This window comes from Chelonoidis abingdonii, chromosome 17 (genome assembly GCF_003597395.2).
Source record: "Chelonoidis abingdonii isolate Lonesome George chromosome 17, CheloAbing_2.0, whole genome shotgun sequence".
NCBI lineage: Eukaryota > Metazoa > Chordata > Testudines > Testudinidae > Chelonoidis > Chelonoidis abingdonii.
In genome coordinates, this window is record NC_133785.1 from 20,646,853 (window position 1) to 20,670,294 (window position 23,442).

At 44.5% G+C, this 23,442-nt stretch overlaps 1 protein-coding gene and 1 long non-coding RNA gene across 7 annotated transcripts in view; one reads left to right on the forward strand and one right to left on the reverse strand.

Annotated features, from left to right (window-relative positions):
• CHCHD4 (coiled-coil-helix-coiled-coil-helix domain containing 4) overlaps nt 1–23,442 on the reverse strand; it is a 352,177-nt gene that overhangs the window by 80,367 nt on the left and 248,368 nt on the right. The gene's annotated exons all lie outside the window — the stretch shown is intronic.
• LOC116827082 (uncharacterized) overlaps nt 1–23,442 on the forward strand; it is a 123,937-nt gene that overhangs the window by 2,193 nt on the left and 98,302 nt on the right. For 4 of the 6 annotated variants that reach the window (XR_004374208.2, XR_012657146.1, XR_012657145.1 and 1 more), the window contains exon 2: nt 7,009–7,110. This is a non-coding gene — a long non-coding RNA (uncharacterized LOC116827082). Of the gene's footprint in view, nt 1–7,008; nt 7,111–14,696; nt 14,850–21,640; nt 21,928–23,442 lie in introns of those variants that run through there. The other 2 variants (XR_004374209.2, XR_012657147.1) reach the window with 2 other exon arrangements.

Sequence of the window (23,442 nt, forward strand, 5' to 3'; positions counted from 1 at the left end):
TATTTACCAATGGGTCACTGTCAAGCTGAGAGGACATATCAGGTGGGGACCTGCTGGGATTTGTCTTGGGTCTGGTACTGTTCAATATTTTCATTAACGATGTGGTTGATGGAGAGGAGAGTATGCTTATAAAATTTGTGGATCACACTAGGCTGGGAGGGGTTGCAAGCACTTTAGGGGACAAGATTAGAATGCAAGATGATCTGGATAAACTGGAGAATGGGTACAAAATCAATATGATAAAATTCAATAAAGACAAGTGCCAAATGCTACATGTAGAAAGGAAAATTAAAATGCACAAATACAAAATGGTGACTAGCTAGGCAGCAGTACTGCAGAAAAGGATCTGGGGGTTGTAGTGGATCACAGATAGAATGTCAACTGTGCAATGCTGCTCAGAAAAAGGCAAGTGTCATTCTGTTATGTATTAGCAGAAGTGTTGTATGTAAGATATGGAAGGTAATTTTCCACTCTACTTGGCACTGGTGGCCTCAGCTGGAGTACTGTGTTCAGTTTTAGGCACTAAACTTTAAGAAATGAAGCAATTGGAAAGAGACCAGGGAAAGGCACTAAAAATGACAGGAGGTTTAGACAACATGACCTATGAAGAAAGGTTGAAAGAACTTGGCATGTTTAGTCTAAATAAGAGATGGCTGAGGTGGGACATAAGTCTTCAAATATTTAAAGGGTTGGTATAAGGAGGGTGGTGATCAATTGTCGCTATGTCCACTGAGGGTAGGACAAGAAGAATCAACTTAGTTTGCAGCAAAGGAGATTTAAATTTGATATTAGGAAAAACTTTCTAAATACAAAGATAGGCTTGGTAGGATTCGATTTGTACCGTTAATCATCTTTAAACATCAGTTTCACACACACAAATAGATGAATCAATGAAAAAAAATCCATCAGTAGTAATCAAACAGGGTCTCTGCTTCCCTAGAGAGAACAGCCTCCCCTGTACCTAGCAGCTGCAGGGATATGGTAAACTGGACCCCTCAGCTGCACAGGGAGCCCCCTGCAAACCCCACTTTCACTGGCCCCACAGCTGCACCAGGATCCCCCTTTAGCTCCTCCTGTGAAACCATGAATATTTAAATTGATTTAAAAATAAAAATAAATATTGATATCTGTTGAAATTACAAAAAAAAAAAAAAAATCAAATCCTGCCAAGCCTAAGTATAGTTAAGCACTGGAACAGGTGACCTAAGGAGATTTGTAATCCCTGTCATGTGAGGTTTTTAATAGAAGTTTAGACAAACACCTGTCAGGGATAGTCTGGATATACTTGGTCCTACCTCAGCACAGAGGGATGGACTGGATGCATCCTCGGGTCCCTTCCAGCCCTGCATTTCTATGATTCTATGATAGTGGTGAAAAACACTTCTGCACAGGAATTGTCTAACTGCTTATCCCTTTTGACATAATGTCAGATATTTTCTATACAGATAGGTCAAAACTGAAAATCTGAACCACCTCCAAACACTAAGGAAATTTACATCTAGATCCAAATTTTGCGGGCGGGGGGGGGAGGAGTCATTTCTAGTATCCTCCAAGCTACCTCTGAAGTAATATTTAATTTACAGTACCAGATGAAATTTTCTGATCTCTAGTAATCTCGTGGCTATATCTGTTTACATACCTTTACGGTAGGGCTGATACTTTAGATTCCATAACAACCCAAATAAAGCTGAATAAATCTGCATTTGTATTTATGTTTGTAATTTTCATGGGCATTTTAATGCCTCAAGGAACCAGTTATAAGTACCCAATAACACACAATTTTTTTCTTCCCACATTACTTCCACCATCCAGGTACTAAAATACTGTAAGACTACAACTCACATTTTTTTAATCCCATACATTTGCAGAGAAATTACGATATGCAATATTTAGACCCAGGACCGGCGCTAGGGTTTCTGGCGCCCTAGGCGCCGGGACATTTCACCGCCCCGTGCGTGGGTCTCGCGGCTCCGGTGGACCTGCTGCAGGCATGCCTGCGGCAGGTCCAGCCGGAGCCGCGACCCCTGACCCGAGGGGAGGGAAGCCGTGGGTGCCGGGCGCGGCGGCAGCTCCCTGACCCGGGGAGGGAGGCGCCCCTGGGCCGCGGCGGCGGCTCCCTGACCCCGGGGGCGGGGGGCCCCTGGGTCGTCGGGTCGCGCGCGGCTCCCTGATGCGGGGGGCGCCCTGGGCTGCCGGATTGTGGCGGCGGCGCACTGACCCGGGGGACACCTTGGGCTGCTGGCTGCAGGCAGCTGCTGCTGCCGCCGGCAGCTCAGCCCCTCGAGCAGCAGCAGCTGCAACCATTTGTGGCGCCCCCAAATCTTGGCACCCTAGGCAACCGCCTAGTTGGCCTAAATGGTTGCACCAGCCCTGTTTAGACCCTACAAAATTACAATCTTTTATCCATTCCTTTTGGTTCTACAGTGGCAATAAACTCGCAAATGCTATTTGAACATCTGTACCAATATCATGGATGAAGCTGGTGCACCAACAAAGAGGTTCTGGCATGCTAAGGCTTTATAAATATGCAGCACATAAGAAGAATCAGTGGACTGAAGGGTGAAAATGTATACTACAGGGTGGCAAATTTAGTGCAACTAAGAGGCCTGTGAGAAACTTACTAGCTATCTCTGGTTCACACCTAGGGATCAGTCCTGCTCCCACTGAAATCAATGGCAATACTTGGTTGTCTAAGTGCAATAAGATGTAGCAGATTGCATCTGAAGAAGTGCGGTTTTTTACCCACGAAAGCTTATGCCCAAATAAATCTGTTAGTCTTTAAGATGCCACCAGACTCCTTGTTGTTTTTGCAGATTGCAAGTGTACTCATTAATTGCAGGGCCCATCATGCAATGCCCTGTTTGTGCTCAGAGTAAGGTGGAACACTGTATGTTCAGATCTATAGCCTCTGTGGGCTTCTCTGTACTGAAAATTAATACTGCCACATTGTGGAACTCTGTGTGGGCTGTATTTGGCCCACAAACTGCACGTTGCCATCCCTCATACGCACCAGAATATAAAACTTTCCAGCCTAAGACAGATTTTGTTTTGTTTTTAATTGTTTAACAAAATAGAACTTGAAATGAGAGGGACTTAAGTGGGAGTTTTACAATGCATGAGCCAAGGCTAAAGGAATTTTCATTTCACCCAGAGCTTACATTAATCCCTGAACATCTCTTTGGTGTTGAGTAAACCACCAGCTTAACTGCATGATGAACAGACCGCTAGCATGGTCACGTAATCACCTCGATTCAATAAATCAGTAGAGGATATGCTATGGAGAGTAATCCTACATTGTTTGTGGGTGGATGGACTAGGTGAGCCAATCATGAGTCTTTTCCATAACTTCTGGGAATCTCTGATCAACACACCATCTGTACAGCTATGTGATGGGCTGATGAAAATGATCCTGATTCTTTAGAAACTTCTCAGATGTCAGGATTTATAAAGCTCTGGGACTTTTGCCATTGTATTCAGTGGAGCCAGGATTTATTACAGCCCTTAGCTTATAACTAGGTTAAACAAATAAATACAAAGATCTCTAGCAGAAAAGTGTAGGAACTTTATTTTAAAATGTTTGACGATGCAGAGATGCCTGGTGTGTTTTATTCAGGAACTTGAAAATATGAACCAAGAATATTGAAGCTAATGTTGAAAATACCACAGAAAAGGGAAGATTTAATTATATAATTTATTGCTAAGCATGTATTACTGATGTATATAGCAATTCCCAGATCAAAGGGTCTGGTCCTGCTGTCTTTAGTTAGGTGAGTAGTCCCATTAATGCCTGATCTTGTTGTATGTTAGATCTATAATCCTGCTGTATCAGATGACTAAAGAAATTTCAGTTAGATAACATGGACTAGTTATCTTCATCACCTCTCCGAATCTTTTTTGGTTTCTCATATTGTACAGTTAGAAGATATTTGTTTGGCTTGTAGCAAAATACTCATTTTTCTTCAGATTTAATTCTTAACTGCAGTCTCAGCTAACATTATAGGCAGGTTTACTACACTATGGGATTAAGTCGACCTAAGTTACGCAACTCCAGCTACATGAATAACGTAGCTGGAGTCGACGTAGCTTAGGCCAACTTCTTGCAGTGTCTACACTGCGCTGGGTCAACAGGAGAAACTCTCCTGTCAACTTACCTTATGCTTCTCATTTTGATGGAGTACCGGAGTCCACGGGAGAGCAATTAGCAGTTGATTTAGTGAGTCTTCACTAGACCCACTAAAACGACCCCCCGTGGATCGATTGCTACAGCACCAATCCATGGTAAGTGTAGACAAGCCCTAAAGACTATTCCCATGATAGGAGCAGCTAAGTTCATTGGCTTGTGTATGTTTCAGACCCTACGTGGTTGATCTCCAATAGACCCAATTTACTTATTTACAACCCTTCCCTGATTGATCAGTATAAAAAATTTCACTTCCAAAGACAGACCCTAGCTAAACAGCAAAATACCCTTTTTGAGTGATGTGCAATGCAAATGCTGACATAAGTATTTGCATTAATTTCTGCTTTTCTTCATTTCTTCCCAGGAAATGTTCACTCTCCTAAAACTATCACAAAAAAGCAGTACGCTCAGGTTTTCTTACCCTTCATCTGAAATGGCTGTTGTTAATTCACTAGACTGCTGTAGGCGGCTACAGTAGCTAACACAGACTGTGCCATAGTCATTTCACTTTGTTTGGCTTGTTTCTTTGGCAGAATAAGAGAACTGTTGTGAGTGGGAAGTGAGGAGATTTTGCACTGAGAGGGAAGGAAGTTTTATGTTTGCAACCATCTGTGCAAATATTTCAACGTAGCTTTCTGCAGCATGCTGTCCCCTTACAGCAGGGGTTCTCAAACTGGGGGTTGGGACCTTTCAGGGGGCTGCAAAGTTATTACATGGGGGGTTATGAGCTGTCAGCCTCCCCCCAGCATTTGTATCCAGCATTTATAATGGTGTTAAATATATATAAAAAAATGTTTTTAAGGTAGAAGGGGGGTCGCATTCAGAGGCTAGCTATGTGGAAGAGATCACCAACACAAAAGTTTGAGAACCAGTGCTTAACAGTAAATGCAATGGCATGCATAATGTAGGATGCCATGGCTAGGCATGAGTGATGCTCAAAATGTCTTGAAGTTCCACAGTGATAATCAAGGTTTGGATTCTAATTTGGGCATCTTCAGTCTTGACATAGGGCAGGAAATATCCTCTGAAGAGGTTTTTTTGAGTGATTCCCAACATTTCCTACTCTTGAGAACTTCTCTTTCAAAAATCTACTTAATTATATATATGTCCAAATATATTCTTAAAATTACCCTAGCTGTTATTTAAAATTATTATTTAATGTAGTATTGAATACTTAGATGGCAGTTTCCAGTGTTGTGTCCCAGGCTATTTGGAATTCCTAATTTTAAAGTTTGATCGCATTGGTTTGTAGTTATGAGCGTTGTTAATCCTATTTGTATGGCATTGGTATCCATCAGAGTTTCCTAAACTCCCAAAGTCCTGTCCCAACATGCACTGGAGCAAGTGTAAAACCAGGATGGGTTGTCAGGAGGGATACTCTCTAGGTGTTACCAAGTCCTGGAGTGGAATCTTGACCCCTCTAAATTCAATGGGGCCAAGATTTCACCCCAGTCAGGAATCCCCAGACGATTACACTTTACATCTTCAAAGCACCTTACAAACATTGCCTAACCCTCATATGCTCTTTTCGAATAGACAGGAATTCTTAGACTCAGTCCTAGATATTTTGGCAACAGGCAGATTAGAGATACAGAAATGAGATGCAGGGGTTAAGTGATTTACCCAAGGCCACAACTGGAGGAACTATATGAACAGGATTAGGATTAGCCAGACGTTCCCTGTATTCAGTCCTATTTTCAGACCACTGAACCATGCATTTTTCTGTTATTGTTATTATTTATTGTTTGTATTCTGGTAGCACCTAGAAGCCTCGGTTGAGATCAGAATCCCATTATGCTAGGCTCTATGTTAATTACTAGTAGGAAGCAATCCCACTGTCTATATTTTTACTCCATCCTGATTTCAGGAAGTAAATGGAGGTGTGAAATTTAAAGTGGAAATTAAAGATCGGGGCAGATCCTCAGCTGTTATGAATTGTCATAGCTTTGTTGAAGTAAGTGGAGCTATGATAATTCACAGCAGCTGTGGATCTGCTCCAAGAATGTGTTTTCCAAACTTTTCTGGATGTTTCAAAGGTTTCATTTGACTTCTGGAGCTATTAAAACCAGTTTTTCATCCATATCATTTTGGCTCCATTGCTCATTATATCCCCAGTGACAAGTTCACTTTCTAGAGTCAGATCCATTAGGGGCTGGAACTAGGCTAGTGATCTCCTCTATATACTTCAGTGCTCCCTCGTGATGCCCACTTTATCCAGTACCATATCACTTTTAAGTAGCAGGGCCAGTTGTAATAGGTGCTTTGGGGATCTAAGGGGCAAAGGCTCAGAGGTGCCAGTACACTGGGGGCTTGTTTGTGTCCTACTAAAAAAGCCAACAGTCATGTCTCTGTGCATAACTTTTAAATAGCTGCCCTTGCCTCTCTTTCTAACTCGAAGGAGGCAGTGATCAGTACATGTGGCTTTGCTGCTTACATCCCTGCTTGTCAAAAGAAGCAGATAAGGAAGAAAATACGTTTCCTCACTTGAAATCCTTTCATGTGATGTTTATTAGCTCTCTGTAAGTGAAAACCTTTGCCATAAAGGAGAAGCATCCAATACTGGCTAGTGCTAGAGGCAGGATGTCAGATCAGCTTCTCATCACTTATTTTTACTATGGTGGTAATAACAATGATAATGGAGAAGGGAAATAATGATATTCACTTATTGTCCAGCATAACCCATATTTGCCTTAGGCAAGAGGGTGAATACAATTCTTTAGGGCTAAATTAGACTGGACAGTGGTCTGACCTGAGATGGAAAATCCTATGATTATTAAAAAAAATTCTCCCATCTGACTCCATAAGTGTTATTCTCTAATCTTGTGTAGGGGGCCAGAAGCTTCAAGGCAGACCTTGCCAAACAAAGACCACCGGCTGAAAGAATAACACCCATTTATCTGCAGCGTCAAACTAGAATCTTCAGAGAGAAGGTGAGCACATCATCCTACTCCAAAATAATATAGGATGTACATGATAATAGACAACTATTTTTTCCTTATGGCTATCAGGTAGGGTGCCCACTAAATTCTAAAATTACCATCTGATAAAGTGACCTGCTTGTAAAAGGGTTGCAGTCCACTTAATAGATTCATAGATTATAAACCCAGAAGGGACTATTATTGTAATCACCTAGTCTGTTCTGCTTGTAGCGGGGTGAATACCCACTACAGCCCGGAAGGGGTTGGAAAAGCCCTGCAGAGGGCTGGGGATGGGCAAGGGAGTAAAACCCTGGCTGACTGGGGGAAGTGGCTGCAGCTGGGGCCCAGGGCCACCCAGGGGGGGCAAATGGGGCAATTTGCCCCAGGCACCACAGGGACCCCCGGCCCCGCCTCCACCTTCCCCCATCCCCTGGCACCCTGGCACCTCAGCACACCATGTCAGGAGCGGCCCTGGACAGTGCTGCAGCAGCAGGACCTGAGCTCCTCTCACTGAGTCAGAGCTTCGTGGTAAGGGGGTGGGGCTGCAAGCTCCGTTCCCACCAGAACCACGCCGCTGCAGTGCTGTCCAGGGGCCAGGGCAGCTCCTGGATGCGGCATGCTGAGGCTCCGAGAGAGCGGAGAGGCAGCAGTAACCCAGGAGCGGCCCTGGATAGCGCTGCTGGGGGCGGTCAGGGGATGGGGAACAGGAGGTTGATCGTGAGCATTCCAGGGATCTGTCAGGACTTTTGCGGGGGAGTGGATAGGGGTCGGGGAAGTCAGGGGACGGGGGGGTTGATGGGGGATGGCGTCCCGGGGTGGTGGGGTGGGGCGGTGAGAGGACAAGGAGCAGGATGGGTTGGGGATTATGAGGGGGACAGTCGAGGGGGCAGGAAGTGGGTAGGGGTCAGATAGGGGGCAGGGCCAGGCTGCTTGGGGAGGCAAAGCCTTCCCTACCCTAAAGCTCATTCAGCAGTTTGAGGCTTGGAGACAGCTATTTAACACAAAGAGCCAAGCTGTTATCTTTTCCCTTGTGGTTACCATCTGTTTCACTTCTCAGATGCCAAATTATAGTCTCCATTTAATTTCAGTGCCATAGGGAGATTCCTGTCAGGGGAGGGTAGCTTCATTTAAAATTAGCCACTTTAGATTGACAGTGATAGAGCCAAGAGAGCCATGAGGGAGGGATCACATGAGAAGAGCAATATCATACACCATCTACCTCCATCCCAACCCTACCAAGGGAGACCCCCGTCCCCTGCATTCCCCGAGGCTCCAGAGGGGTTAATTCAGTGATTCTTAAACTTTTGTACTGGTGACCCCTTTCACATAGCAAAGCTCTGAGTGTGACCCCCCCCCTTATAAATTAAAAATACTTTTTTATATATTTAACACTATTAATCATCCCTGATGGAAATGGCCATGCATTGAGTGAATCCAGAAGAGAAATCCCTTTTGTTGCCAAATAATGAAACTAGAATTGATTTTCAATTCTCTGGTGGTTATCGTGGTCTGAGGATTGATTCAGTGTAAGTGTCAATACCTCTTCAAAAAAAATAAGTCCCTGAGTGGTTATGAATTTTTTAAGAGGCTCCAACAATTTCCAATTTAATCTACAGTGAAAAAGCCGATTACTACGTATCACATGCTTCTGGTTCTATCTTCCTGCTTGATAAGCTTTCTGTTGTAATTCTTATTCAAATAAGAACTTAAAGACAAAAATGTTTGGGAAAGCTTTAATGCAAGATATCAAATAGTTAAAAACTGGAATAATAATCCATTTCAATCAATAAATCCTATATAAACTGTGTTACAGGATATTTTGAATGAAAGGTCCAAATAGCAGCTTGTGGTTGTGTTTTCAGAAAGAACGAGCCTGAGAACATCAAAATAATTTTCAAATGGAATAAGTAGTTGCTTGTAGTTGAGACTAGAAGATACTCAGTAACTTGAACACTTTGGGTGCAAACCTTGCAATTTTCCATGTAATGCTCTGATCATTGCTTTCAATCCACCACCACACATTACCACCATATCTCTTTCTAAGGTCTAGAATTTCTGGTGCACGGATGGAATTACAAAGAGGGAACAAATACATTTTTATTTAAGTGACGGGTGGAAATGATATTATATCCATATAGTTAAACCAAAAATCCAGGAGAAAAGAAATTTCACCTGTAATAGGTGGCGAAAATAGATAGAATCACAATTAGAGTCTGATTAAGTGTCTATTATAAAATAAGCACGTAATCCAAGGCACAACGAAGTCAATAAAAAAGAACGCCATCCGGACAATCAAGGACTCTTAGATATGCGGTCAAGTCTAGTACAGATGAAATAAAAATGTGGTGTTGCAAGTTCCATTTTCACATATTTATGGGACACTTAAGACTGTATGCTCAACCTACCCATACTTCCCCATATCCCACCTAAATTCTAACATACATTAAAAATAGCAAGTCAGATAATTAAGAGGCAGGCTCTAACACTAGGATGGCTAGTCACCTATACAGTTCGACAAGTATCTTAGGTCGATTTTGCGAGTCTACACATCTGGTCAAATGGGAGAGATCTCTCCTGTTGGACTTAAATCTTATGCTTCCATCGGGTGAGATGGAAGTTGTATGGGAAGGAGTGAGTTTGGCAGGTCCAAAATTATGGTGGGGTCTTCATATGACATGTCTATTGAGATGTTCAGTTTTCATGACATAGGCTATCCCAGATTCTAGGACAGCTCAATGCTCAGTTTGGAGTCTGCTACTCAAGCTAACTAAGGACACTCACAGTAACCGTCTCTCCAGTTTTATGAGGGGACTCCTGTGGCCAGTCTCTAGGAAACGTATAAATTCATGGAGTTAAGTCCATGAATGGCTATTAGCCGAGATGGTAGGGTGTCCCAGCCTGCTGTTTGTCAGAGGTAGGTTGGACGGCAGAGAGAGACAGTTGTCTTATACCGTTAGGTTCACTCCCTCGGGCACTGGCATTGGCCACTGTCGGGTAGATGGTCTATACGGTTGGATGGCCGTTGTCTGACCTAAGCTGTATGGCCATCTATGTTCTATGTTCATACCTAAATTGAACCCAAAGTTATGTGGGGACAGTATGAGTCAAGGAAAGCGAGCAGGTCATCGAAACCTGTGAAAGATCTCTGACGTGGATGGGCCCAGGCAGTTTGGCTCACAAGCTGAGGGGATCAAAAGTTGGATTTTCTAAGCAGAAATTTTTTTGTTTTTTAAGTCTAACTCAAACACAGCAAGCTAAGCAAATATTGGCCACACATTCTGAAACCCAAACCATGTTCAGGTTTTGGCAGACTAATTTCATCTTTTCAATTAAAAAAAAACACAACAAATTTTGAAGGAAAGCAGACATTGTCCATGATTTTTTCTACTTTTAAAAAACCTCTAGTTTTCGATCCAAAAAAAGTTTTGATGGAAAATATTTATCCAACCATTTTAATGAACTTTAGTGCCTTTTAGCACTAGCTGATGCTGAGAACCAGTGATACCTTGTAAAGGTGACTTAAAAAGAAGTTTTCTCAAAACTGGGTTTGTGCAGAGATGCAGAAGGTTTTTAAATGTTTATTTTCCCCAGGGCTGTCCAGGGGGAGGTGGCGGGCAAGTGGGACAATTTGCCCCGGGGCCACAGGGGCCCCCACGAGAATATAGTATTTTATAGTATTGCAACTTTTTTTTATGGAAGGGGCCCCCCAAATTGCTTTGCCCCAGGCCCCCTGAATCCTCTGGGCGGCCCTGCTGTGGCCACGCCCCAAACTAAGCAACTGGGCCTTATTAGAAGGCCAGGGAAGCCAGAGGGAGCAGTCTCTTTCTGACTTGAGAGGGAGACATGCCTGGCTGCTGGGGAACTCACCCAGCGGACCTAGAGGGAGGCAGGGCTGGGGAAAGGCCAGGATCTGGGAAGCCCTAGGCTAGCAACTCCCCAGGCTGCAAGGCCTAGTTCTAGGCCTCCTAGATATTGGGCTTGCAGAGAGGCAGCCGGAGGGTGAGTAAAGGCAGCCAGTCCAAACCCCGTGTTGCCTGTGATGATTGGCTGATAGACTGCAGTATGCCACAGGGCATGGGGACTAAACAGAGGCTGGCAGTAGCTACGACTGAGGTGATGTGAAGAAAGGAGGTGGGGGGTTCCTTGGCGTGGGGAAACCCAGAGACTGTGGGTTACTGCAGGAGGCAGAACCCTGAGATAAGGGCAGTGAGGTCCTGGGAGGGACACTGGGGCCAATGGCAAGTGGATCACCGGCCTGCAGAGGGCGCTCTGGGGTCCAAGAGCTAATTCCCAAGAATGACCAGCAGGAGGGGCCGCAGGGGTCGTACTACGTGCTGTATATATTATGGGCCAGAAGACTTCCCTGAATTAATTCCTGTTTGAAATAGGGCATATATTTAGGAAAATATCCAATTTTGATTTAAAATTTTCCAATAATGAAGAATCCACCACAACACTTAGTATATTGTTCCAAAGGTTACTCACCTTCACTGTTAAAAATCTTCACCTTGGTTCTAGTTTGACTTGTAGCCACCACTAGATTTTTTTTTATACCTTTGTCTGCCAGATTGAAGAGCCCTTTATTATCAAATTTCTGTCCCCGTGTAGGTACTTACAGCCGTGATGTAGCTAGGAGTGGACATTTGGGTGGGCCCCGATTTATGATGGCTAGGCCATGACCAAAGGTCAGGTGTCACAGAAAGAGCATAAGCCATGAGGGCCTTAAATCAGTGCTCCACCAGGCTCTCTCCCCCCCCGCTCCCCGCAGCAGGGTGCCAGCCCCACGATCCCTCTGTGGCTCACCATCCACCATGAGTTATTAACTCCAAGCCCCACAGATCCGTGCAGGTACCACCCCATTCTATGGCCTCCTTACCTGGTACAGGCTAGCCAGGACATGTATGGAGTACACAGCCTCACCTTTTGCAACACGCACAACATTAACATCTCTGTGATGTTAACACACTAACACGCCAGCACTGATAGGGTTAAAGTGGCTGAGAGGCCAATTAATCCTTAGGCTGCACTTGCTGGGGAGCTGAGAGGCAAGGAGACTGGTTGAGAATGAAGCTCACCTGGGCAAGAAGAGGCAGGGTTTCTATGCAGGAGTTGAGGAAGGGGCTGCAGGGAGGTCAGTCCGTAATAATTACACTCCCTGATACAAGAAGGAAAGTAGGAGCCAGAGAGAGGCTTGGGAGGAAGCAGTCCAAGGAAGGAGCAGTAAGATATGAAAGTGATAGACCTGAACTGCTGGTTTGAGGGTCCCAGGATTAGAACTTGGTTTAGCGGACAGGCCTGGGATCCCCTATGAGGAGGAGCTGTTGAGCAGTGAGTACTATGCGCCCTATGACAACCCTCTTGGAGGGCAAGAACTGTCCCCCTCCCCCCAAAACACTAGGTGTTCCCTTATAACAGTGCCCTGCCACACCAGCAGTGTGGACACAGAGGCCCCACATAGACACTTCTCCTTTGCCCCAGTGGAGTAATTGCTTCCTGCTGGCTCTACTGTGCTTCGCAGACCCAGAGAGCTCTTCAGTCAGTGCACAACCTAGCACTTTGGCTTGGAGGTCAGAGTGGACAACAGGGTCCAATCCTGCTAGTCCATCCATGGAGGTGTCATGTTATTGCCACGACTCTTCTGGGCCCAAGAAATGCAGACCATGTCTTTCCAGCTCCTTGGGGGGAGTTATGATCCCAGGCTGGTTTGACTTTTAACTCCATCAGGCACTGCTGCCTGCTGGGAAGGGTGGAGAGAACAAGCCCATCAGGGGCAGCACCAGCACACAACTGATGTCGGTGTATACAGAGCACAGGCCGCAAGGGAGAGCAAGCCCCAGGTTCCCTTCCCTTGACAGGCAGGAAGGGCATGGCACTGCACTCGGTCACCAGTATGCTGTGGCTCTGTGTCATGAGCCAGACTATTGGGGCTAGACGGGGTGTGATTACAGAGCATCCCAACACCCTATACCACACACAGGATGGGGGTGCTGCCCACTTCCACGCCACTTCCAACTGGTGCACAGTCACAGCCCCATGGAAGCTTGAGATGTCTTGGGCCTGGTCTACACTATGCATTTAAACCGATTTTAGCAGCGTTAAACCAATTTAACGCTGTACCTGTCCACACAACGAGGCCCTTTATATCGATATAAAGGGCTCTTCTCTTTAAATCGGTTTCTGTACTCCTCCCCAACGAGAGGAGTAGCGCTAAAATCAGTACTACCATATCAGATTAGGGTTATTGTGGCCGCAAATCGACGGTATTGGCCTCCGGGCGGTATCCCACAGTGCTCCACTGTGACCGCTCTGGACAGCAATCTGAACTCGGATGCACTGGCCAGGTAGACAGGAAAAGCCCCGCGAACTTTTGAATTTCATTTCCTGTTTATCCAGCGTAGGCTCTGATCAGCATGGGTGGCGATGCAGTCTCAAATCCAAAAAGAGCTCCAGCATGGACTGTACGGGAGATACTGGATCTGATCGCTGTATGGGGAGACAAATCTGTTCTATTAGAGCTCCGTTATAGAAGATGAAATGACAAAGCATTTGAAAAAATGTCCAGGCTATGATACAGAGTCCAGAGCACAGTGCTGTGTGACAAGCGTAACGGAAAGCCAAAGAATCAAATGGATGCTCATGGAGGAAGGGAGGGGATACTGAGGACTCCAGCTATCCCACAGTCCCCGCAGTCTCCGAAAAGCATTTGCATTCTTGGCTGAGCTCCCAATGCCTGTAGGGTCAAACACATTGTCCGGAGTGGTTCAGGGTCTATCTTGTCAATTTACCCCCCCGACCCCCTCCGTGATAGAAAAGAGGAAAAAATCGTTTCTTGACTTTTTTATATGTCAGCCTATATACTGCATGCTGCTGGTAGACACGGTGCTGCAGCAGTAAACAGTAGCATCCTCTCTCCTCCCCTCCCTGGTGGCAGACGGTATAGTGCAGTAGGACTGATAGCCGTCCTGGTCATGAGCCCGTGAGTCCCCGTGGCTGGCCTCAAGTGGCAGCGGCAGTTTGGCAGTGGGTCATTCCCTCTGAGAGGGACTCAGGGACCTGCTGCTGAAGAAGCAGCTGTGGTAGAGCTGCCACCGAAGTGCCGCCGATCACGGTAGAGCTGCACCCCTCCACTTTTTGCTCCTGAGGGAAGTGCCTCACTCACCTCGCCCTTGTTATGGCACTGACCCCCAGACCACCCTGGACCCTGCATCCCCTTGAAGCATGGGCCCCCCTAAAGTGCAGGGCCTGAGGGGTTGCCCCAGTCCATCCTATGGATGGGACAGCTCTGAAAATATAAGCCCCAACGTAGGAGCCAGGCTCACGTTCCTGAATATTGGGGGAGCACAGGCCCAATGGGCCCATATAACTCGCCACCTACGTGAATGTTTTATAAATGCTGATGGATGGACTGCTGAAGGGATAGGAAGATAAATGGTCTGGTTCCTCTCTCCAGCATTAAATTCTTGTACAGATTGAAAAATTAAAGGTAATTACCACTCAGATCAAATTCTTTCAAAAGTCAAACCTGTCTAGCCCAACAGCAGATACTTGTTTTTAGGGTTGATCTTTGTGGGTTTTATTAGTAATGCATAGTTCCTTAGGGTCAGGGAGAGGAAGAGAGGGAGAAAGGAAGAACAGCAGATCTTCTTGAGCTTCCACTGTTAAAACAAACTATCTACGGGAGAGCCCTTAATTCCGAGAACATGCTGTACATTGTTACCACGGTGTCTTCAATAAGTTCCTCCTTGCTTTGAAGAATGCACTACCCACTGGTTTGAATTATTTATTGGCCTACTGGGCCACTCCACTGTAATATATCTGTGGCATTAGGATGTGATGTGATATGTTTAGATAGAGAGCACTTTATGCCTCTGGTGATGGATATGATGACTCTGAATTTGTTCCTCTTTCAGAGTTTGAGGGAAACAAGTTTCAGAGGGGTAGCCATGTTAGTCTGTATCAGCAAAAACAATGAGAAGTCCTTGTGGCACCTTAGAGACTAACAAATTTAGTTGGGCATAAACTTTCATGCGCTAGAACCCACTTCATCAGACGCATCTGAGGCAAACAAGTTGAGTTAATCTTGGGCAGGTGGTGATTGTTTTTATTTGTAATCATGAAGTTTATACACTGAGGTTTATGGGCCCAATCCATCCGAGGTATCACTCAACAAACACAGTGGAGAGGGCAGGATTTGGGCAAATGCACTAATAGCATCCCTGGACTTTGGTAGGCTTCTTAGCCATTCCCCAGGTACTCATTTGAGGTGTCTCTGTTTGGGTTTGCCTACTTCAGACATGTGGGGCCAGATTTTCAAATATGCTGCACACCTGCTGCCACAACTGTCTTTAGTCGGAGTTGTGAGAACTCAGCACAGGTTTCTCAAGCTGGGCAGCCAAAATCAGAGTTTTAAAGAAATTGGGCCCTGTTGTCTTGTCAAAGGCCACACAACAAATGAGCGGGAGAGCCAGGAGTAGGACCCAGAAGTCTTAGTTTTGCTACCTGTAAAGTGGCGCCAATACTCCCCATGAGGTTGTGAGCCTTGCTTAATGTTTGCAAAACACCTCGAGGTCCTCACCTGAAATGCTGCTACACAAAAGTGGACTATTATTACTTGTATTAATATGTCTAGGATCCATTGATCTATATAGCCAGTATTTAGTAACCATCCAACCAATTACAAATATGTTGTACATAACACCCACCAAAAAACCTTTATCATGGTGGTTTGAAAACCCCTTCATGGGACATGAAGTGTTTAAATGTTTAGAATATTTTGGTTCTGAGCTGTTGCTCTGAACAATCCTGTGCAGGCTTGTTTCCAGGCAGCTTTATGGATGGATGAGAATAATAGAGAATGAATGGCAGGGAATTCCTGTTTGGTATGAAATGCAAGCTGTAAATGAGAAGCAATGTTCAGTTGCAGGTGAGTGGCTGGTTGTCCCACTCCATCCTACCTACATAGCACAATGTGCGTGGAAGAATGTATTGAGACAGCATGGCCTGGGTTTCAATACTTCATTCACTAGATGGCAATGTTGAACAAAATTCGAAAGTGAGGTCTAAATCGTGCTCCCACTGATATCAATGAGTTGTGCTACTGATTTTAATAGGAGCAGAAGAGGGCCCCTTATGTATATCTGCCTCTCTGTTCCTGCAGATTGCTGTATAACTGAATGGGGCAGCCATCAGGTAAAGACTGGAGCTATGTCAGCTATGTAATGTTCAACTATCGCCATGAGATTTGCTTATTCTTGATTCCATGATATGGGTGAAAATTCCTGCAGGAGGCAGTTAGAGAGGATAGGATTTAAAAAGCACCCTGACAACTGCTGTGGCAACTTGTGATACACTGAAGCATAATGGCTTGTGTAATGTTCTGTGGCCTCCCACACACATACACAGCTGGAATTCATGATCTGCAGTTCCAAAAACACAAACCTTTACTCTGTGTGAGTGGGAAATGATGAATACTTCCACAGGTATAACATTCCAGGGTATTAGAGAAGAGTGGTGCACATACAATAGGTGTCAGATGTCCAGAATTAGAATTCCTGGCTCCCAATCCAATACTGAGACAAAAAGACTGATGAATTTTGCCTTTTTCCCCTGTCATCTCAATTTCCTTTCCCTTTAGTTCAATGCATCCACCTCTTCTAAACATGGGAATGGGTGACAGGGGATCTATCACTTGATCATTACCCGTTCTGTTCATTGTCTCTGAAGCACCTGGCATTGGCCACTGTTGAAAGACAGGATACTGGGCTAGATGGACCATTGGTCTGACCTAGTGTGGCTGTTTTTATGGACAGAATTTGAAGATTTTCTATGGCAATGAGTATTATAGAGAAAGCATATTAGGCTCTTCCATTTTTCCTGTCCCATGCAAGAAGAAAGGGACATTCAATTAAACTGAAAGGTGGAAAATTCAAAACAGCTAAAAAGAAATACATGTCATCCAGCACATAATAAATTGTCATATTAATTAGTGGGGTTTTTAAATAAAGGTCTCAGTTACACTATAAAGAAAATGTTATATAACTTTGTAAAGAAGCAGAACTGGGTAAAGATTACTTTAATCTGAGGGCCCTTGTCAAACCTGTTTGGGATACAGTATTGTACAATACAACAAACCCTTAAAATTACTTTAAAGGATATTTTAAAAAATTCTGAAATATGTAAAGATTTAAAAAATATATACATTGAATGGCTGCAATTGCATATTCCAGTTGGGTAATCACTTGCATCCACGGCAATTGCTCATGCAAATTACACATACACTTGCATTGCATGCACATTTTTGTGCTTGCAATTTTAAAAGTGTGAGCCTCGAGAAACAAAACAAGACAGCCTCATCTGCATGCAGATATTTTTTTTTTCTATCCATGACTACTTTAGGTTGTTCATTATAATAGAATGGGTGCATGATCTGGAAAGCCACTGTGGTCGGCGTAGTACCTTTTTAAGTGAGAGGACAGTGTGTCAAGGTGACTTTGCTGCTCCCTTTTCATTCTACAGTCTTCTACTCATGTTGATTCCTCTAACAGCCATGTTAATGAGGCTTGTGTAAGGCAGGGCTGCTGCTCTTGGGGGTGACTTCCACTTGCACATGCAGACTTTCCAGGTGTCATGGGATATGTCTGTACTGCAGCCTTCCAGCCCAGGTAGACAGACTCAGGCCATGGCTACACTAGCGCTTTACAGCACTGCAAGTTTTGCGCTCAGGGGTGTGAAAAAAACACCCCCCTGAGCGCTGCAACATACAGCGCTGCAAAGCCTCAGTGTAAACAGTGCCGCAGCACTGGGAGCTACACCCGTAGAGGATGTGGAGTACGTGCAAGGCTAGGAGAGCTCTCTCCCAGCGCTGGCGCTGCGACCTCACTCGCACTTCAAAGCGCTGCCGCGGCAGCGCTGCCATGGCAGTGCTTTGAAATTTCAAGTGTAGCCATACCTCTATCAAGCTAGGACACTACAATGTGGAAGTTGTAGCTTGGGTTAGAGCTCAGGCTTTCAAGCCTAGAGATTCAGATGGGCCACAATGTCCATACTGCTATCGTTAGCATGCTAGCTTGAGTCCCATTAATGCCAGTGTTATCTGAGCTTGGAGGCTCACTGCCAACTGCAGTGTAAACATACCCATAGGTTCATGTTCCTTCTCTTTTCCCTCTCCTTTTTTGGCCCTGTGCTCCTCCCCTTCCAGAGCCCAGCTGTGCAGTGACAGATTGCTCTGGAAAAACACTAGTTCAGTATTAACTAAATGAGTGCTAGTTTGGCACATTTCTTCTTTTTTTACAAATAAGAATTTGAGTAGTTGCTGTGTGGTTTGATGGGTTGGGCAGATCAGGGCCCTTCTGTCCTCACATCCTTCCCTGTGACCCATCCATTCTTCATGTCTCTCCCTGTGACCCCACCTCTTCCTGCCACATTTCTTTGGTTTTCTTTTCATCATTGTCTTGTTTCCCTGTGCCCTCCAGCTTATTCCCACCCATCTGCACTTCAAACAGGCTGGGACCTGTGGAAAAAATAGCGTGTGAGCATATAATTAAAGACTATTGTAATGCTGTCACACTCTGGAGAGCAATCCACACCAGTGAGGGGTTGTCAGATCCTGTTACATTAGGTGCCATGCAGTACAATTGGTTTCAGGATCAGCGGAAAAGCCAAGAGAGAGGACAAGAAGATAGGAGGCAGAAAGGAGCACATAAGGGAGGGGAAGATATATCAGGTTAGAGTCCTTGCTGGTGCAGCAATGATGGTCAAGCATGCTCAATAGAATATCAAGATCTGGTGTCATGGCAACAGTCCTTCCATTGCAGCTGCAGTGATGGTAAAATAAAGGTTCTTCTTTTGTTCTCCCCCAAAGTCTCTTTTTAAGGGGCCCAAACAGGCAATGGGTGGAATAATTCATCCCCTTATTTCATCCACCAATTAGGCCTAATTTCTGAAATACCAATTTTGGTTCATTATTTTCCAATCCTCTATTCCCCTTGTTTACCACTCCTAATCTTAACACAGTCCTTGAATGGTATCAGTAAACCCTTTCTGTTTAAATTAATTCCGTCTTTCTGTCTCCTTTCCACATGTTTTCTTAAACAGTTTTATATAACAAATCATGTGAAAATTCATGAACCTTAACCACTTTCCATCAATTAGGCTTACAATGAAAGTAGGTCTGCTATGCTCCAATAATTACAACAGGCCCCAGTGTGTGGATGTTTATTAGACTGCCCCACTGTAAATATATGCTTGTCTCACGTAACAGCTCTCTACCATCTTTATTTTCTCTTTTCTTTCTCAAGCCCCACCTAGTGTTTATCAACTCCTGCTCTATTTGGTTAGTATAAGAAGCAATACTATGGTCCCTGCTAGCTGCTGATGTACAGGACTGTATTTATAAACCAGTTTCCATATTTGTTTGACATCAGAAAAATTTTGCTGTTTAATATTTAAACAAAACCTTTCATGCAGCAGCATCGGAATGGGCCTAGATAATCTAACAGATCTTCACCTTCAATTTCTATAATGCATTAACAGTAAAATTCTTATCATTAAGCCAGCTTTAAAATGGGACAGAAAATGATTTTCAAGCTTCTAACAGGCACAGACTCAGAAAGCAAAGATATATTGCCCATCTCCTCTGGCTGGTGGACTCAGCTTCCATCCGGTAGGTGTCACAGATGTTACAGGCTCAGATGCTCCAGTTCTAAAGGCAGATGATCAGCTTCTTGTTTGCTTTTATGAATAAGAATGTTTATTAGCTAGAGGCAGGCCTAGAATTCACCCTGTGTGACATTTTGTATCTTCCCTCTGTTCCATGGCCACAAACAACCCTGAAATTGTGATTCACTCTCAACTTATTGCTTGTCACATTGACGTTTTCCGACAGCGTCCCAGAGCCATCACCTACAGAAGATGGAATTAGTCACTGATACTGTGCTGTAATGCATCAAGTTCTATTCATTTTTGTTTTAACTTGATCCTTGTATGTTCACAACGTCATGTGTTGTCCAGAATTAAAGGAACATGCTACCAGCTAGGGTTTGGGCCCAAGATTTAGTCTCTTTAACAAAAGGGTTTTACAAAACCTTCTATGAAAAGAAAAGCATTTGTGAATGTTTTTAAAATTTCAAGGATAAAATGGAGGGGCAGTTTTAGGGGGCAGTGAGGTGGTGTGAATCCAAACCAAAGATTTGTGCTAGTGCATGAAAACCAGGAAGTGAAACTGACTATGGAGGCCTACGTTTTCCAATAAGTACGTACCTGCTTAAAATGCACTAACCAGGTTATGAATACATGTACATCTGGGATATCCACATCTCAGTTAGGCGTGTGCAAAAGCATGCATGGTGCCCTTATGTGTTTGTCTCTGATAATTTGGACCAAACTTTCTATAAATAGGTCTAAGCTGCTAGTCTCAGCCTACTGAAATGAAATAAGGTAATCACCAGCATATTAATACTTTAGATTTTGAAAATTCAGTTTGAATGGTCTATAGTGTTACGAGTGTTTTGTTGATAGTGCCCATTTAAGCATCTCTCAAGTTAATATGTAGCTTAAATCTGGGGTTTCTGGATGCTCGGCATGAAGTGACATTGAGAGATTTCTTTTCTCATGCTCTGCTTCTCCCATTAATTCTAATTACCAAGGGATCTTCATAGAATAACTTAAGAGATCATTAGCTAATATGTGCATAATTTAATCTTTAAAATTTTCTCCCTGTTAAGTATGTGATCAGTATGAATTCCTTGGGAGTTAGTTATCACGGCTCTGATCTTAATGAAGTGACTGGCTATTCATGTGTACATTTAGATTTAAGAACACAGTTGTAATTCCATGGAACATAAGAACTGCCTAAGGTATACTTTGTGCTAAAGAACAGATTGAGTGCGTGGAAAAATAATGGGCCAGATCCTAGGGAGGATCTGATACACACAGCACAGGCTGGAGTTGCATGTGCAGTGATGGCTTAAAACTCTCCATTACGGGATTTGGAGAATTTTAGAGTCTTTTAATTATTCCTAGGAATGCCTCTGCCTACAAATATACTACCTCATTTGCCTTGATTTGAGAACTAGGACCAAGCTTCAACGTTATCAAAGTCTAGCCTGAAGACCCACTTCTGCTGTGACGCCTACGAGAAATCAGCCAATGAAAGATGGCTAGGTAGAGCAGCAGTTACGGATAGCTAACATTATTTGGAATCATTAAACTGTGTAATAGCTAACTTGTGTAACTACATGATCTTATCATTACTAGAGCTGGCTGCAGACTTTTTGATGAAACATTTTTTCAATGGAAAATGCCAATTTGTTGAGAGAGCTTTTTCAGGTGCAGGATGGACTTTCTGGTAAAGAGATGGCCCTACTCCAGGATAGTCTGGTGGCTAGGGATTAGGCAGAGTTGTGGGAGACCCAAATTCAAGTCACACTACTGGGCTTGAGTCAGATCAGGGACTTAGAGCTGAACATGAGCCTCCCAGATGAGTGCCCTAATCATTGGCCTATTGACTATTCTGGGGTGGGTTTCTCTCTCTCCTGGTGACCAGATATTCTCTCCTGGACCTGAGAGACCTGCCTAACCAAAGTTTTATTAAAGAAGTGCTTTGCCTGATTTGGAGCAGGGATTTGAATGTGGTTCCTCCCCGTGCCAGGTGAGTGCCCTAATTCCCAGGCTATTGGGTATTCTCTTGCTTTCTCTTTTTTTCATGGAAAATTTTCAAAAAGTCTTGGTTTTATTCCACACTGGAACCAAAATGAATGTTGAAACCTTTATAGAATCGTAAGACTGGACAGGACCTTGTGAGATCATCTAGTCCAATGGTTTTCAAACTTTTTTTTTTTCTGGTGACCCACTTGAAGAAAATTGATGCCCACAACCCAGTGGAGCTGGGGATGAGGGTTTTGGGATGTTGGAGGGGCTCAGAGTTGGGGCAGAGGGTTGGAGCGCAGAGGTGAGGGCTGTGGGATGGGGCCAGGAATGAGGGTTCAGGGTGTGCGAAGGGGCTCTGGGCTGGGGCAGGTGTTGGGGGTGTAGGCTCTGGAGTGGGACCGGGAATGAGAGGTTTGGGGTGCAGAAGGCGACTCTGGGTTTGGGGGGCCTCAGGGCTGGGGAGGGCGTTGGGGTGCAGGAGGGGGTGAGGGCTTTGGGGTGCAGAAAGAGGGTTTGGGGGCTCAGGGGTGGGGGATTGGGGCATGGGGTTGGGGCACAGGCTTATCTTGGGCAGCTCCTAGTCAGGCTTCCTGCCTATCCTGGCACCATGGACCGCGCTGCACCCTGGAAGTGGCGCAGCATGTCCAGCTCATAGGCAGAGGTATACAAGTGGCTCCATGTGGCTCTCACCCACAGGCACCACCACCCCAGCTCCCATTGGCTGGGAACCAGCCAATGGGAGTGCAGAACCAGTGCTCAGGGCAGGGGCATTGCACGGAGCCCTGTGGTCCCCCTGCCTAGGAGCCAGGCCTGCTACTAGCCACTTCTGGGTAACCTCAAGTTTTCTGCTTGTCATAAATGACAGTCTCTTACCATCACTGGGACTTTCTATGCACTGAAAAGTGTAAATTGCCTCTGACATTTATACAGCAGCAACAACAATAATGTCCTCTATGTAATGTCGTTATAATAGGAAAGCTATTTTAATGCAATGGGGACCTGCAGGGACCTGCAATGATGCTATATTTGAGTGTGAAATTATATGGGAAACCATTTCAATGCTAGTCTGTAAAGACAAAGGCATTAAAAAGTAAGATTGCACATGGGAAACTGTTCCCATGCAATCTATGGGGAACAATGGCATTAATATATCAGATATAATAGAGAAATTATTTCACTGCAAACCTTCCGGGCCAAGTGACAATGGGATTGCAATGTCAGTTTACATGGAAAAACTATTTCAATGCAAGTCCTCAGAGACCTGCGACAATACAACTTGGGGGTGAGATTCCATGGGAAACTGTTAATATACCAATGAATTGAGGCTGAATAAGGTCATTAGATAGTGTTGAGAAAATTATTTGATGCAGAGAAGGCTCAAACAATAGACACGTAACAGATCTGCAGCTGCACTGAGTTTTCACTCCGCACAGCTCAAGAGAGCGAGTGAAGAGGTTGCCTGTAAGGGTATGTCTACACTACAAGATTATTCCAATTTTACATAAACCAGTTTTGTAAAACAGATTGTATAAAGTCGAGTGCATGCAGCCACATTAAGCACATTAATTCGGCAGTGTGCGTCCATGTACTGAGGCTAGCATTGATTTTCCAGAGCGATACACTGTAGGTAGCTATCCCGTAGCTATCCCATAGTTCTCGCAGTCTCCCCCGCCCATTGGAATTCTGGGTTGAGATCCC